We start from the raw sequence: 12,069 nt of genomic DNA, 5'->3' as shown, positions 1-12,069 counted from the left end.
CCCCCCCCCTCCACTGACAGTTTGTTTTGTCCTCTCGACCATCAGATGCAGTGTCCCAGAAGCTACGCAGACGCCCCCAGTGAGGAGCAGAGGAACAGGAAATAAGACACTTTAGGAAACAGCAGGTAAAACCTCTGCACTTGTGTGTGTGTGTGTGTGTGTTTGTGTTTGTGCATGCTGTATCTTGTTATCGTGGCCTACTTTACCTGCGTTTCCGCCGTGTGGTTGTGTGTGTGTGTGCGTGTCTTTCTCTGTGAAAGTGGGAGAGGAGGAATGGAGCAGTGACTTAGCTGGAATCTGGGAGAGTAGGCCTCGTTCTGACAGGCGGGGAATGTGTGGAAGTCAGCCAGCATGCTTTACTTTCACGTCAGAGATCGGTGTTACACCATCACACCACACTGCATCATTTGTAATGTGTTACAAAATACCTCCTGTGTTGTTGTTTTTTATGGTTTTTTTGTGTAACTACAGCTTGCCTTGCGGTTCACTTGGCTTGGATCAGCATTGTAAAATCTTATTGCTTCATTGAGTTTGAGCCTCAGCTGCTCTTCATTTCCCTGTCACAAGTATTGCACCTTGTGCTTAACCAGACTTTGGACAGTTTATGTAACAGGTAGCGCAGGAAATAGTGGACAGTATCATGTATGTATGTACACATTGTGCACCAATACAGATGCACAACATCTGTCTTTACGAAGCTCCGAATAAAGTCCCCTCGCTGTGGGAAGTAGTTGCCCAGTGAGCTGATCAGCAGGGCCCTTTTTTAGAACAGATGTGGTGATTGGATGAATGGTCTCAGCACTACTGACCCAATTAGTCGATCCAACCCCGGTTGTTGCCAAGTGCAGTGTACGAGTCGGCTGCTTATTAAGTGCAGAGTCGCTCGCTCATTAGAAGATGTCTTTTTCTTTTTCTTTGGATTAATCTGCAACAAGTCTGATAATCAATTCCCTTTATAGGCCTGTTCTTCCTGATGATGACATGTGCGTGCCATCACGTTCGGCTGACAGAGTAAACACTGTTTCACCTCCATCCTCCTCTCAGATGCGTCAGATGTAATACTTTGTAAATGTGGTCGGACAAGTGCAGCTTTGACATCTATCAGCATAACAACCACATTTCCTGCGATCAGTCAGCGCTGCTGGCCAATAAGGACCAATAATTGGTACAGATGCCTCCCACCTGCGCCCCCACCTCTTTCTTTCATTCCTACTCAAATGTGGAAAAATAGCTTGATCCAATTATTTGTGCTATGCTCTGATCATCCCACCAACACTGCTGTGTTATCACCATAAGCAGAAGGAGCTTTAATGGTCATCACGTAGCTTCTAATAAGGCAAACGAGAAACATCCTTTCACTCTGTCTATTCTTTATTTTTTTTTTAATGTTCTTTCTTTAGCATTTTAGTATTAACATCGAGCAGCGTGCAGAAACCCTTCCACTCACACAATTGTAGGAAGCCCTGCCCTTAAGTGCATTCTTAGCAGTATGTTTGGGTGGCATTATCCGTGTGGCACTGACCTTGCTGCCCGAGGTATCGCAGAAGTTGTGTATAATTAGCTTAGCCTGTGTTTTCAGCTCAACAATAGCACATGCACTGGTACAGTTAGCTAATTATAGATGGAGAGCAAAGAAAGGCAGTTTACATGAGTGAATTATATTGTGTCTGCAAAATCAACAGATGTGTTTGTCTGTCTGTCTGTGTGGCATTGATTCTTGGGCACAACAGTGGCTTGTGTGTGTGTTATATTATTAGTGAAACAGAAAGGGATGCTGTGGCAGTGCAGTGTGTGCAGAGTCGAGCAGTGCGGACAGATGGATGGATGTATAATCTGAAGAGGAGGACATTAGCATGTCATTTACCGCAGCTAAGTGTTCCCAGAAACCCAGTCACCTCTATAGCGAGATGATAGCCGGGGCCAAGGCTTGTGTGTGTGTGTGTGTGTGTGTGTGCGTACCATTCAGTGCCAATGTGTGGCCCTTTGTTTATGAGGGAGATAAATGGTCGGTTTGGCAAGATGATGCTGGGAGACAAATGCTGAAAAATCAGCAGTGTGTGTGGGAGCCATCCCCGCGACATTCTCGGCAGCTCTGTGTTATTTTTGTTGATTTCTTTGGAGCCACTCTTCACTGTTTCGTGCCGCATGTCTGTGTGTGACAGGCTGGGGTTTCTTTTAAATCTATTTTCAAACTTCCCAAATTTAAAGAGTCGCACTGCTGACCTCAAACAACCTCTCAAATCATCCCTGGTCTTCCTTTGCTGAACTTGAGTTTTTCATGCCGGGGTATTTAAAATACACACCGTGGTTGAAATGATGCCAAAGTTGAACATAGGACATTCTACCTTTCATTAATGGAGCTGAAACAATTAGTCCAGGGAGTTTCAAACTGTGAGGTGCAAGTTGCAGCAGCAGGAGAGACGTGAGACAAAGATACAGTGTGAGAGTAAAGATACAAGTTCAGGCCTGTGTAATTAAAAACAACAGGAAATTAGTGACTGTAGATTTGCTCATTGATTTAGTTCATTTATCAACACAGTCATCAGTTGCAGCAGCACTGGCTGTGACGAACACTTTTTTTATGGGGCTAATTAAAGTACTTTTAGATACTTTAAAGCTAATTACCTCAGTTTGCATCAAAAGTTTGTAGTAATATCTCAGTCAAATGTGAACCCACAGCCCTGACACACACATTTTTAGATTCAGTGTGACCTACAATTTCCATCATTCACTTTCGATGATTTTTTTGTATTTCCTGACATTTAAAGGAGTTACATGTAGGTATTTGCTATCACTACATAGCCAACTTTAGCATTAACAGGATTAATCTTCGATCCTTAACTCACCAAGAGCTGCGTGCTAACTCTTGTTCTGCTTTGTTTTGCTTCATCCTCCATCCTCCATCCTCCATCCTCCATCCTCACGTCTGACCGAGGGCAGACTTTAGCTGGTTAGCATAGTACTCGGACATCTTTGACATGATATCAAAACTGTTATTTCTTCACATTCTGTTGATCATTTTGGTTTACAGATATGATGTTACCAGTTTTGGAGTGTTTGAGACATTGTTTGATATTGTGGGTGGTAACAGTGACAGTGATTTACAGTTATTAAGTAGATGTATTCATAATAAAGGTTAATTTCTTTTTGTGGAAAAATATTGACCTGAAGAGAGAAAAAAAGGTGTGAAGTGCGTCTACAACATGTTGACTCCCTAATGATAGCTGTTCATTGTTTCCTCTTTGTAAGAGTTTCCGAGGAAAGCTCCCCCAGTCCTTTTCAAAGAAGAAGCTGTTGTGTCAAATGGAACAAAGGCTAATCCTTATGTCACCCTCACAGAGCAGCTGGTGCACAATCCTGCTCAACATCAAAACAGGAAGAACCATACTGGCCATACCTATCATTGGATGCTGAGGCAAAGAAGAGAGGGGAGGGGGGGGGGTCAGAAATGGCCTTTAATATAGTATTCAAAATAGATCAGTTCTTGTTTCGATGACATCAAGTGTATTTATAGAAGAGTGGGATTTATTTTTGTATAAATCTTCTGAGAACTGTGTTTGATTCATTGTCAGGAGCAGGCAAGGCAAGGAAGAAATTAGTTGTGTGTTTGTGTGTGTGTATGTGTGTATATGCCTGCATTGAATTTCTTCATTTCCTGTTTCACAGAATCAGATTGGCAAGGCCACTTTGCGTGTGTAGGCTTCCTTGTGTCTGTGGTGTGGGTGTATCCGTTGTTTGCTTTGAATAATGATATGGTTGTGGCAGGAGTTTGCATAGCCTTTAGCTTTTCAGTAAAGGTATGGCAAACATCAGCTGCACGTCTGTCAGAGTAGCTGGTGTGTATTTACCGTAGTATTGACTTTAATCAGCAGAGCTCAGACTAAGAAAGCAGCTTGTTTACATGTGCTTAGGCATTGACCCCTGTGGTGTGATGTGTTGGTGTGCAGAAGCTACTGAAGGTATGAGTAAGCCGCCTCATGCTGCAGATCCCACAGTGCAGAATACATTAAATAATGCAAGTGTAGTTGTTTATTGGGGGGGGGGGACTGTGTGACCAGCGCCATGTGACCCCACTGCCCCCTGCAGCCTCTGTGTTTTTTGTTTTTACTGGAGCTCAGTGTGTGTGAGGCCAAGCTGACAGAGCTTTGTGTGTGTCAGAGGGGGGGAGAGAGAGAGAGAGGGAGAGAGAGAGAGAAATGTTTTAGGCTGGGAGGGGGGGGTTGGTTGCGAAGGTTGATGGGGGCAAGCGAGGGCAACACAAGGGCAGTGTTTGTGTAGGGCACGGGACTGTCCTCACTGGCACGCACATACAAACATACACACACTTGCCAAAAACACAGAGGCTTATTGTGGACACGCAGCCCAGTCGGGTCCACCCACTACAGTCACACATTGTATCACACTTTGCCTTTCCATCTCTCTTCTCTTCCTCTCTCTCTCTGTCTCTCTCTCTCTCTCTCTCTCTCTCTCTCTCTCTCTCTCTCATTATCCATCACTAATTAGTCTGTTTTCCTCTGGTGTTATCGTGACCTCACATCCACACTCCACCTGTGCGGTTAGCTCATCAGCGTCTCATTGGCTTCCCGTGTTATCGCTTTGAAGGCTGTCAAATCTTTCCATCTATCCTCAATCGCGTCTCCTTCTCCTGTCACCTTGAAAATGCCCCCCCACCCCCCCACCCACATCCCCTGTTTTCCGTCTCATCTCTGAGGGAGGTGAGAAACGTCTGAGTCATGGATAGAGATCCACATTTGTCTCTCTGTGTGCAGCCTGTGTGCTTCTCCTCACTTGTCTTGTGTCTTGTGTTGTGAATCGGGCTCTGTGGAAAAATCACACTTGCACATCTGATTTGCTCCCCCCCACCCAACGCTCTGTCAAGCCCCCCTCCTCACATATACAGACAGCTAATGAGATGAACTCATAATCCATTTTTATTATGCCGTCTGTTTTCATGAACAATTAATATACATATCACATCACTCTGAAATTGTCAACAAGACGATTACAACTTCTCAGTGCTTCATTTTACTTGCCCAGCTAATGGAGTCTAATACAACCGCTCTTCTTAATGAAGGTTATGATTAAGGTTGGAATTTAGAGGGAATTTGATTAAGACAGTTCGGGTACTTGTAATTGTAAATATTACAACACAATTCCCATGTTCATGTCTGAGAGGTAAATGAGATGGACATAATAATACAAACACCTGTCAGACCAGCTACGTCCTCTGAAACACTACATACACTGCTCTCTGAAACTGAACATTATAACCTTCGTGACAGTAGGATTTATTTAAACTTGAAACTGAGTATACACACCAGGATATGCACCAGCAGATTTGGTCCGTGTGACCCACCCCTAGTGGAAGTGACTGTACTGTTGTTACTACACACACCTGCTCGTGCTCTCGTGCTCTCATGCATGACACCGTTCAGTGTGGACAGTGTGTTCTGGGCAGGTTTAAACTCATACCGCCTCTAAGTGGAACTTGTGAGATCATGTTTTTGACATGAGATGTTTAGTGCATAATATGGTTGGTGTTCAAGCTTGGCATTACCTCAATAGAGCGTAGTTGCTAGGAAACTGATTTTAAAAAATGAACGTTGCCTTGTTCCCTTTTCAAAAGTGATGAATGATTGTATTTTCTGCATTTCAATGTGCTGTTGAAGGCACCGTCAACAAGCATGTTCTGTCCACACCCCACTGTGTGATGTCACTGCAGGTGTTTTCCACCAGTTGTGAAAAGAACAGTTACTGGTGTGACAAACCACAGACAGTAGCTTTGGACAAATATGTGCAGGGAAGTTACTAAAGCAAATACAATTTAAACAAATGATTGTGATAGAGTAATGTGCAAGAATTTACATTTATACAATAAAGTAGGGGTGGATGCCGAATCTCAAGGTCAAAGCAGCAGCGAAGCATGAGAGTGTGTCGCTTTATGCATCAAAGGCTTAAATCATACTTTTATTTCGTGTATCGCAATGTTACTTATCGACCATATCAGCCAGCCCAACAATATTTGCTGTAACCACCCTTTTCCTTGTACATGTGCACAGTTTTTGAAGGTAGTGGCAGGTTGTTCTAAGCATCTTGGAGAACTTGCCTCTGTTCTTCTGTCTCTTAATGTAATCCCAGACTGGCTCCATGGTGCTGAGGTCAGGGCTCTGTGGGGATCTTTATGACTCTGGCTGTATGTTTGGGGTCATTACCATGATGTGGAATGACTGTGGGACTGATCAGATGCCTCCCTGATCTTTTTCTTGAATCTATATGATGTGTGAGAAAATAAAAAATAATAATAATTAACAGTTGTGCAGCAGCAATTTTTACTGAATTGATGTGTTGAATGAATTTTTAAGTCCACATTGGGGGAAAAAGGGTTTATTCTAGTAATGCATATTGCCCAATATTTTTAAGACACAAGGACAATGAAGTTGTATAAATGATCAACTCCAAACATTTACACGTGCAGAAATGATCTGATTTTGGTTCCCGACTCACTATCACAGTTTAATCATGCAACCTGCACACACTGTTTCTCCATTAGCGAGTATTGTTGGAGGGATTAAGCATCGCTCTAAGAGCAATCTGCGGTGTTGCATGAAAAGGATCCGCTCCTTCCCTCCCTTCTGTGCGTCTTCCTCCATCCTTCATCCACTGATGCAGATGCAGAAATAGAAGCACATATTAAACCCCCTAATGTCATTCTAACTTGATATGGTCCCAATGCAGACCTGCACTGTCACTATCTATCTGGTGGAGTGACTCATCGTGATGTCACAGTCAGAGGCACTTTGATGTGTTGGTGCACAGTTGTCACATGAGGTTTTCAGACACGGCTGTTGAAGTGCTATGATGTAACTTTCAGTCTATATGGTGTTTTCTTGCCTGTGATGTAACTATAGGCAATGGACTGGATATGATTAGTGTCACGGTGGATTTATAGCCATGTGACAAATGTCACTTTGATTGCAAGTGAATTATAACCTTCTCTGTAATGCAGCGGGAAGTTTATTCTTGCTCAGCACAGTGAAAACATGGTAATGTCAGAATCCATTACACGAAATGTTCGTCCATGATGAGGAAAGGACTGTGATGTCATAGCGATGCTGTTGGACCTGACCTCCTCTGTCATCTACCTAATGACAGTAAGATTGTTGGGAAGGTTGGCTGGTTGAGTCATCGCTCCGCCGGGACAGAGGTGGGAGATGTGCAGCAGCACCAGTCACAAGAACAAAGTACGTCTCTGAAGGACGAGGAAAGGTGGACGTGAATGTAGATATGAAGGGGGCGCAGTAGGCGTTCCAAGGTGGAGAGAGCCTCGCTCATATTCTGCAAATTTTCACCTTTCGCTATTTGTTAAAATGTTTACATTTACGGTATTTTAACACTCACTGTTTATTCACCAGAAACAGATTGATTATTGACTCTACAGACGTTAGATTTACCGAGCTGGCAGTGTACACATTGAATGTGCTCAGTACAGTAAAGCTGTTTTTCTGTTTTTCTGTGTGAGACGGCTCAGACTGAACTCACCACGAACTTCGGATATTTTCCTGCAGTTTCTCTATTTTTACTCTTGCCTCCTGTGGTTTTATGAAGTGGAGTTATACGGCCACAGGATCAGCACTAATGTTATAGCTCAGGTTGAAACCTTTCCAACATGTGCAGATGCATCTTCAGCTAAATTTATGCTGCCCGGGGCAAATTGACATCTGTCCGCGTTCACTCACATCTTTGCATCTACTTTATATGGAGTCACTCGGCTTCAGTTTCAGTCTGGACAAGCCTTTAGATTTATTACACTGGCGCCCATCTCATTCCTATTTTCTGCCATACTAAACAAGGAGAATCCACGGCACACACATTACAAGTGTGTCTCATGGATTTTTACTTACATAGACAAACTTTGTTGTCCATAAAAGCCATAAAAAGATATTTTATCTTCCTCTACTCCAGCAGAAGATCTTGATTTGACTAGAGAGCAGTTGAGTAAACATCCTCGAAAGTAACCCTTGAAGAATAAGAAAAGCAGCTCTGCCTCTGATTCAGCGTTGATGAGCTTTTTATGAATGACTGGCGGGGACTGTAGCTCCAGTCGTTGTTTGTCACTCACTTCCTGTCTGCTGTCATTGCATCCTGTCTGAGAAGTGGGCGTTTGCCACTGTGTCACTGGAGGTGGTTAGTATGGTGCTGTTAGCTCGCCGGATGTGGTTGTTACATACACACACACAAACCTTACCAACACAAAAATACACACCCACCCACACACATGCTCCCACTCACACACGCTCCCACTCAATTACTCCATTCACATTTCCTCTCAGATACAGAATGTATGGAGATAATTTGTTCTTTAGTGGCTGTCAGACTATTTTACAGGGGATTTGGTTTCAAAACATTTCCTCATTTCTGTTTCCAGGCATCATGCTTCTATGTTTTCTGACGATTTGGTTTGTAACATCAGGTGAAACTTGATCCCTGCAGAGGAAGTGGAGCATGGAAGCAATAAGCAGTTGTAGAGTGCAGCAAAGATCTAAAAATCAAAGCATGAAGAAAAAGCAGTAGAAGAACTTGAAGTGAATGCAATTTGTAGTGTAAACGTCCTGCAGTGATTTTGCATAAACACATGCACACACACACACACACAAAAAATGTCTAGTCACTGACCCAACCTGAGTGTGTCAGAGGTGAAGTGACTGTAACACCTGAGTGTGCGTTTACCGTCGGTAGCCACCACCTACATCCACTCCTAAATACAGTAAGTGCTCACACTGCTCCAACAGTGACTCAAAGTACACACACACACACACACACACACACACACACACACACACACACACAATCCAGCCACAGTACGCAGTACACAGGCACACGCCCCAGCTGACCGCTTATCCACACACCAGTCAGACAAACACACACTGTTGAGCCTGAGCTTTCTGTTCGCCTGCAGGCCAATACACACCAATATTCAGCCATATTTTAGCACAGTAAGTGGATTGTGTACTAAAGCTACAAGCACTGTTCATTCATCTCTGACAGGTTACACTCTGTGTGTGTGTGTGTTTGTGTGTGTGTGTGTGTGTGTGAGAGAGAGAGTTACCTGTGCTAATCTGTGTGTTGTGTTTTTAGAAATAATTCAGAGGGAATAAAAAACATTCCTTTTTACTGAATGGACAGTCTGCCGTCCAGAGTGTGTCCTTGCTGCTCGTTTCATCTGCAGCGTGGAGCGTTGTTGCATTACGGCTTCATGAGCTCTGTGTTTCAGTCCGTAACTTGTGGTTGTGGCACTTTAAGGCCAACGGAAGTGGATCGATTGTGGATTTTAAAATCATGTAATAATGAAACAGGGTTTGTAATTAATATTTTCTCCATCATTTGATTAATCAGTTGTTTTTTATTTTTGTTTCTCGTTTAATTAGTTTATCATTTAATTACGTTATTATTATTATTATGAGAAATGCCCATCACATTTCCCAGAGCCCAAAGTAATGTCCTTAAATTGCTTTTTTGGTACAAGAAATAATAGATAAGATATTAAATTAACAGAGAGATAAAACAGAAAAAAACAGAAAATCCTTGAGTGTCTTTGGCATTTCTGCTTGTTAAATTAATAATTGACAGATGAATCACTTCCAGTTTGGTTCATTGAGACACTTTGAATTTTTGTTTTTTATTCACAAAGATGTGCTGGATGAAGAGACTTACACCACCCCACCTACACCCCCGAACAGACACTGACACACACGCACAAACACTTACTCACTCTGCTAACCAAGAGGTGGAAACGCTGACTCAGGCTTCCTCAGTGCTGCCAGTGTGTATGTCTCCATACTCATTTACAGGAGTACAGTGGTTGTAATAGAGAGGTGAAGAGGTCTTAGATCCTCTTTGTCAACTTTATTTTTAGCACAGCGGGGAAGAAAAAATGTCACAGGACTCTTAATCACCAGGCATGGCCTTTTATACACACACACACACACACACACACACACACACACACACACACACACCATTTATGTTAGCTGTTCTTTTTCAATCAGTCACACGCACACATGCACACACACACACACATGGACACACACTCCATTGTAGAGAGCCTCACAGGCCTCTTACTGTCAGACAGAGAGAGCTTTAGAAAGAGAGTGCTGAGTAACACCAGTGTTTAAATAACCATCAATGCATCTGGGCATGAAAGCCTTCACAACATGTCACTGTCATCGCTTCAGAGGAGCCACTTCCAGTACAAGCAACCCTTTGCTTCATCATCATCATCATCTGAGGTATAAGTTTGTGGCTGGTTTGCTTTATAGCGGACTGTTTGTTGCTCTGTGTTTTTCGTCTCCCTTTGACGGTCACTGGAGTTTTTATAACACCAAACCAGTTTGTCTCTCAGCTGTGCTTCCCTCTGATCTCCCTACTCTCCTTTGATTTACAGACACACCCCTTCCCAGTGCATTTGCACATATTTGATCAGATGTCAAGATTAGAGGATGTGAACGGTGACGGTTCTTTTTTTTTCCTCCGAGGCAGCTGTGTTTGAGTTTGTGAAAGGAAACGAGGAGAGGTACATTTTAGACAGTAGTGAAAATTAAAAGGCACCAAATTGCACTTAATGCATTGGAATTACAGCTGTTTCTGAAACTGTTACATAAATACAAAATCTGCCTTAGTTTGCACAAAAAACAGGCAGCGCACATACAAGTAGGATCATATATCTGCACCTTCAAACACAAGCTGTCATCAAAGTGTGCCTGAGGAGCCGTGGGGCGCAGGCTACATAGTAATGCATTGTTTACTTCTGCTAATGTCGGGCTAACTCTGCAGATCCCTTCAGGCTCTTCTGTTTGTTGTCACATGAAACTCTCTCTTTCTCCCTGATCTTGCAAACCCACTTGTTCCCCTCTGATCCTTCCGCTGAAACCTGACCTCACAGCAGACCTCTGGCTGTCTGCCACCACATCCTCAATAACCCCGCTCACCTGTGTATGTACAGTGTGTGTGTGTGTGTGTGTGTGTGAGGCACAGAGAGAGAGAGAGAGAGAGAGTGTGTCGGCATCGCAGCAGGATGAGACACTGTTCAAGCTGTCTGGTGTGACATTCTTGAAGCCTGTAATTAATGAGATCAGTGTGTGTATATTCATAGACGTACATGCAGTTGTTCATCCATCCCTGACCACCCAGTGTTGTTACTGCGTCAGACAGACACGCCGCGTGTCATGTTACTTTTCATGTGTGTAACTGTGCACCTTTTGTGACGTTAGAGACTCGCCATTGTCTGCCCTTTAACTGTTGATTTGAATGGCTTCTTGTGTGGAGGGGTTTCTCTCTTGTGTGTGTGTGTGTGTGTGTGTGTGTCTGTGTGTCTGTCAGTGAGTAAAACATTGTCCTGTGTGTGCGTGTGTGTGGAGGCATCATTTCATTTCGTGTGCATCATCCTTCATCGCTTTCAGTAACTGCAAAGTCCCTGTAAGAGATGTTCAGGCAGCATTCTTCAGTTTGAACAACACACAGAAACACACAAGATTGTTTTCCATTTGCACGGCTGATAATGTTAAGTGGCTGAGATTGTGGCTCCAAATGCACGGCGGATATGCACCATCCTCAGCCACGTGGCATAACGGCGGCATAGCTCGAGCACTTAACTTGGAGGAGGAAAGACCATTAGAGGCAATCAGGTCCGTTGTTTTTAATGGGCGGATCGGGACGAAATGGATATGGACCTGCGGCCTAGTGGAAGAGTTAATGTACTAGTCCACTTGAGGACTAGGTAATGAGAAAAAAAGGCAGGTGGAAGTGGTGTGATGGTACAGCTGTGGTTGCGGCACAAGCCCAAATGGAAACCAGGCTGTGGGCTGTTTTTACACCAACAGCTGGGAAGCCACTTACTGCAGCTCTGAGGAATTCCCTGCAGTCAACATGCAGTGTGCATGTGTTTGTTTGTCCACATGTGTGTTTGCTCATTGTCAACAGTTTCTTGAATTATATGTGCTGGGCTTCTTTGATTTGGAGCTTCTGCATATGTCGCTGTCTGACAGAAATTGCCTTTCTCAGCAGTGTTATTGA

At 43.5% G+C, this 12,069-nt stretch overlaps 1 protein-coding gene across 2 annotated transcripts in view; it reads left to right on the top strand.

Annotated features, from left to right (window-relative positions):
• The window catches only part of pik3cb (phosphatidylinositol-4,5-bisphosphate 3-kinase, catalytic subunit beta), a 47,934-nt gene that overhangs the window by 12,083 nt on the left and 23,782 nt on the right, over positions 1-12,069 (top strand). For both annotated transcript variants that reach the window (XM_023425033.2, XM_087178971.1), the window contains exon 2: positions 46-125. The gene's annotated coding sequence lies outside the window, so the exon portion shown is untranslated. The remainder of the gene's footprint in view (positions 1-45; positions 126-12,069) is intronic.

This window comes from Seriola lalandi, unplaced genomic scaffold (genome assembly GCF_002814215.2).
Source record: "Seriola lalandi dorsalis isolate HSWRI2012SDOR001 ecotype SW California unplaced genomic scaffold, Sedor1 jcf7180002054764, whole genome shotgun sequence".
NCBI classification, from domain to species: Eukaryota; Metazoa; Chordata; class Actinopteri; order Carangiformes; family Carangidae; genus Seriola; species Seriola lalandi.
Note: the sequence above shows the minus strand (reverse complement) of the source record. Positions and strands in the feature narration are given on the sequence as shown.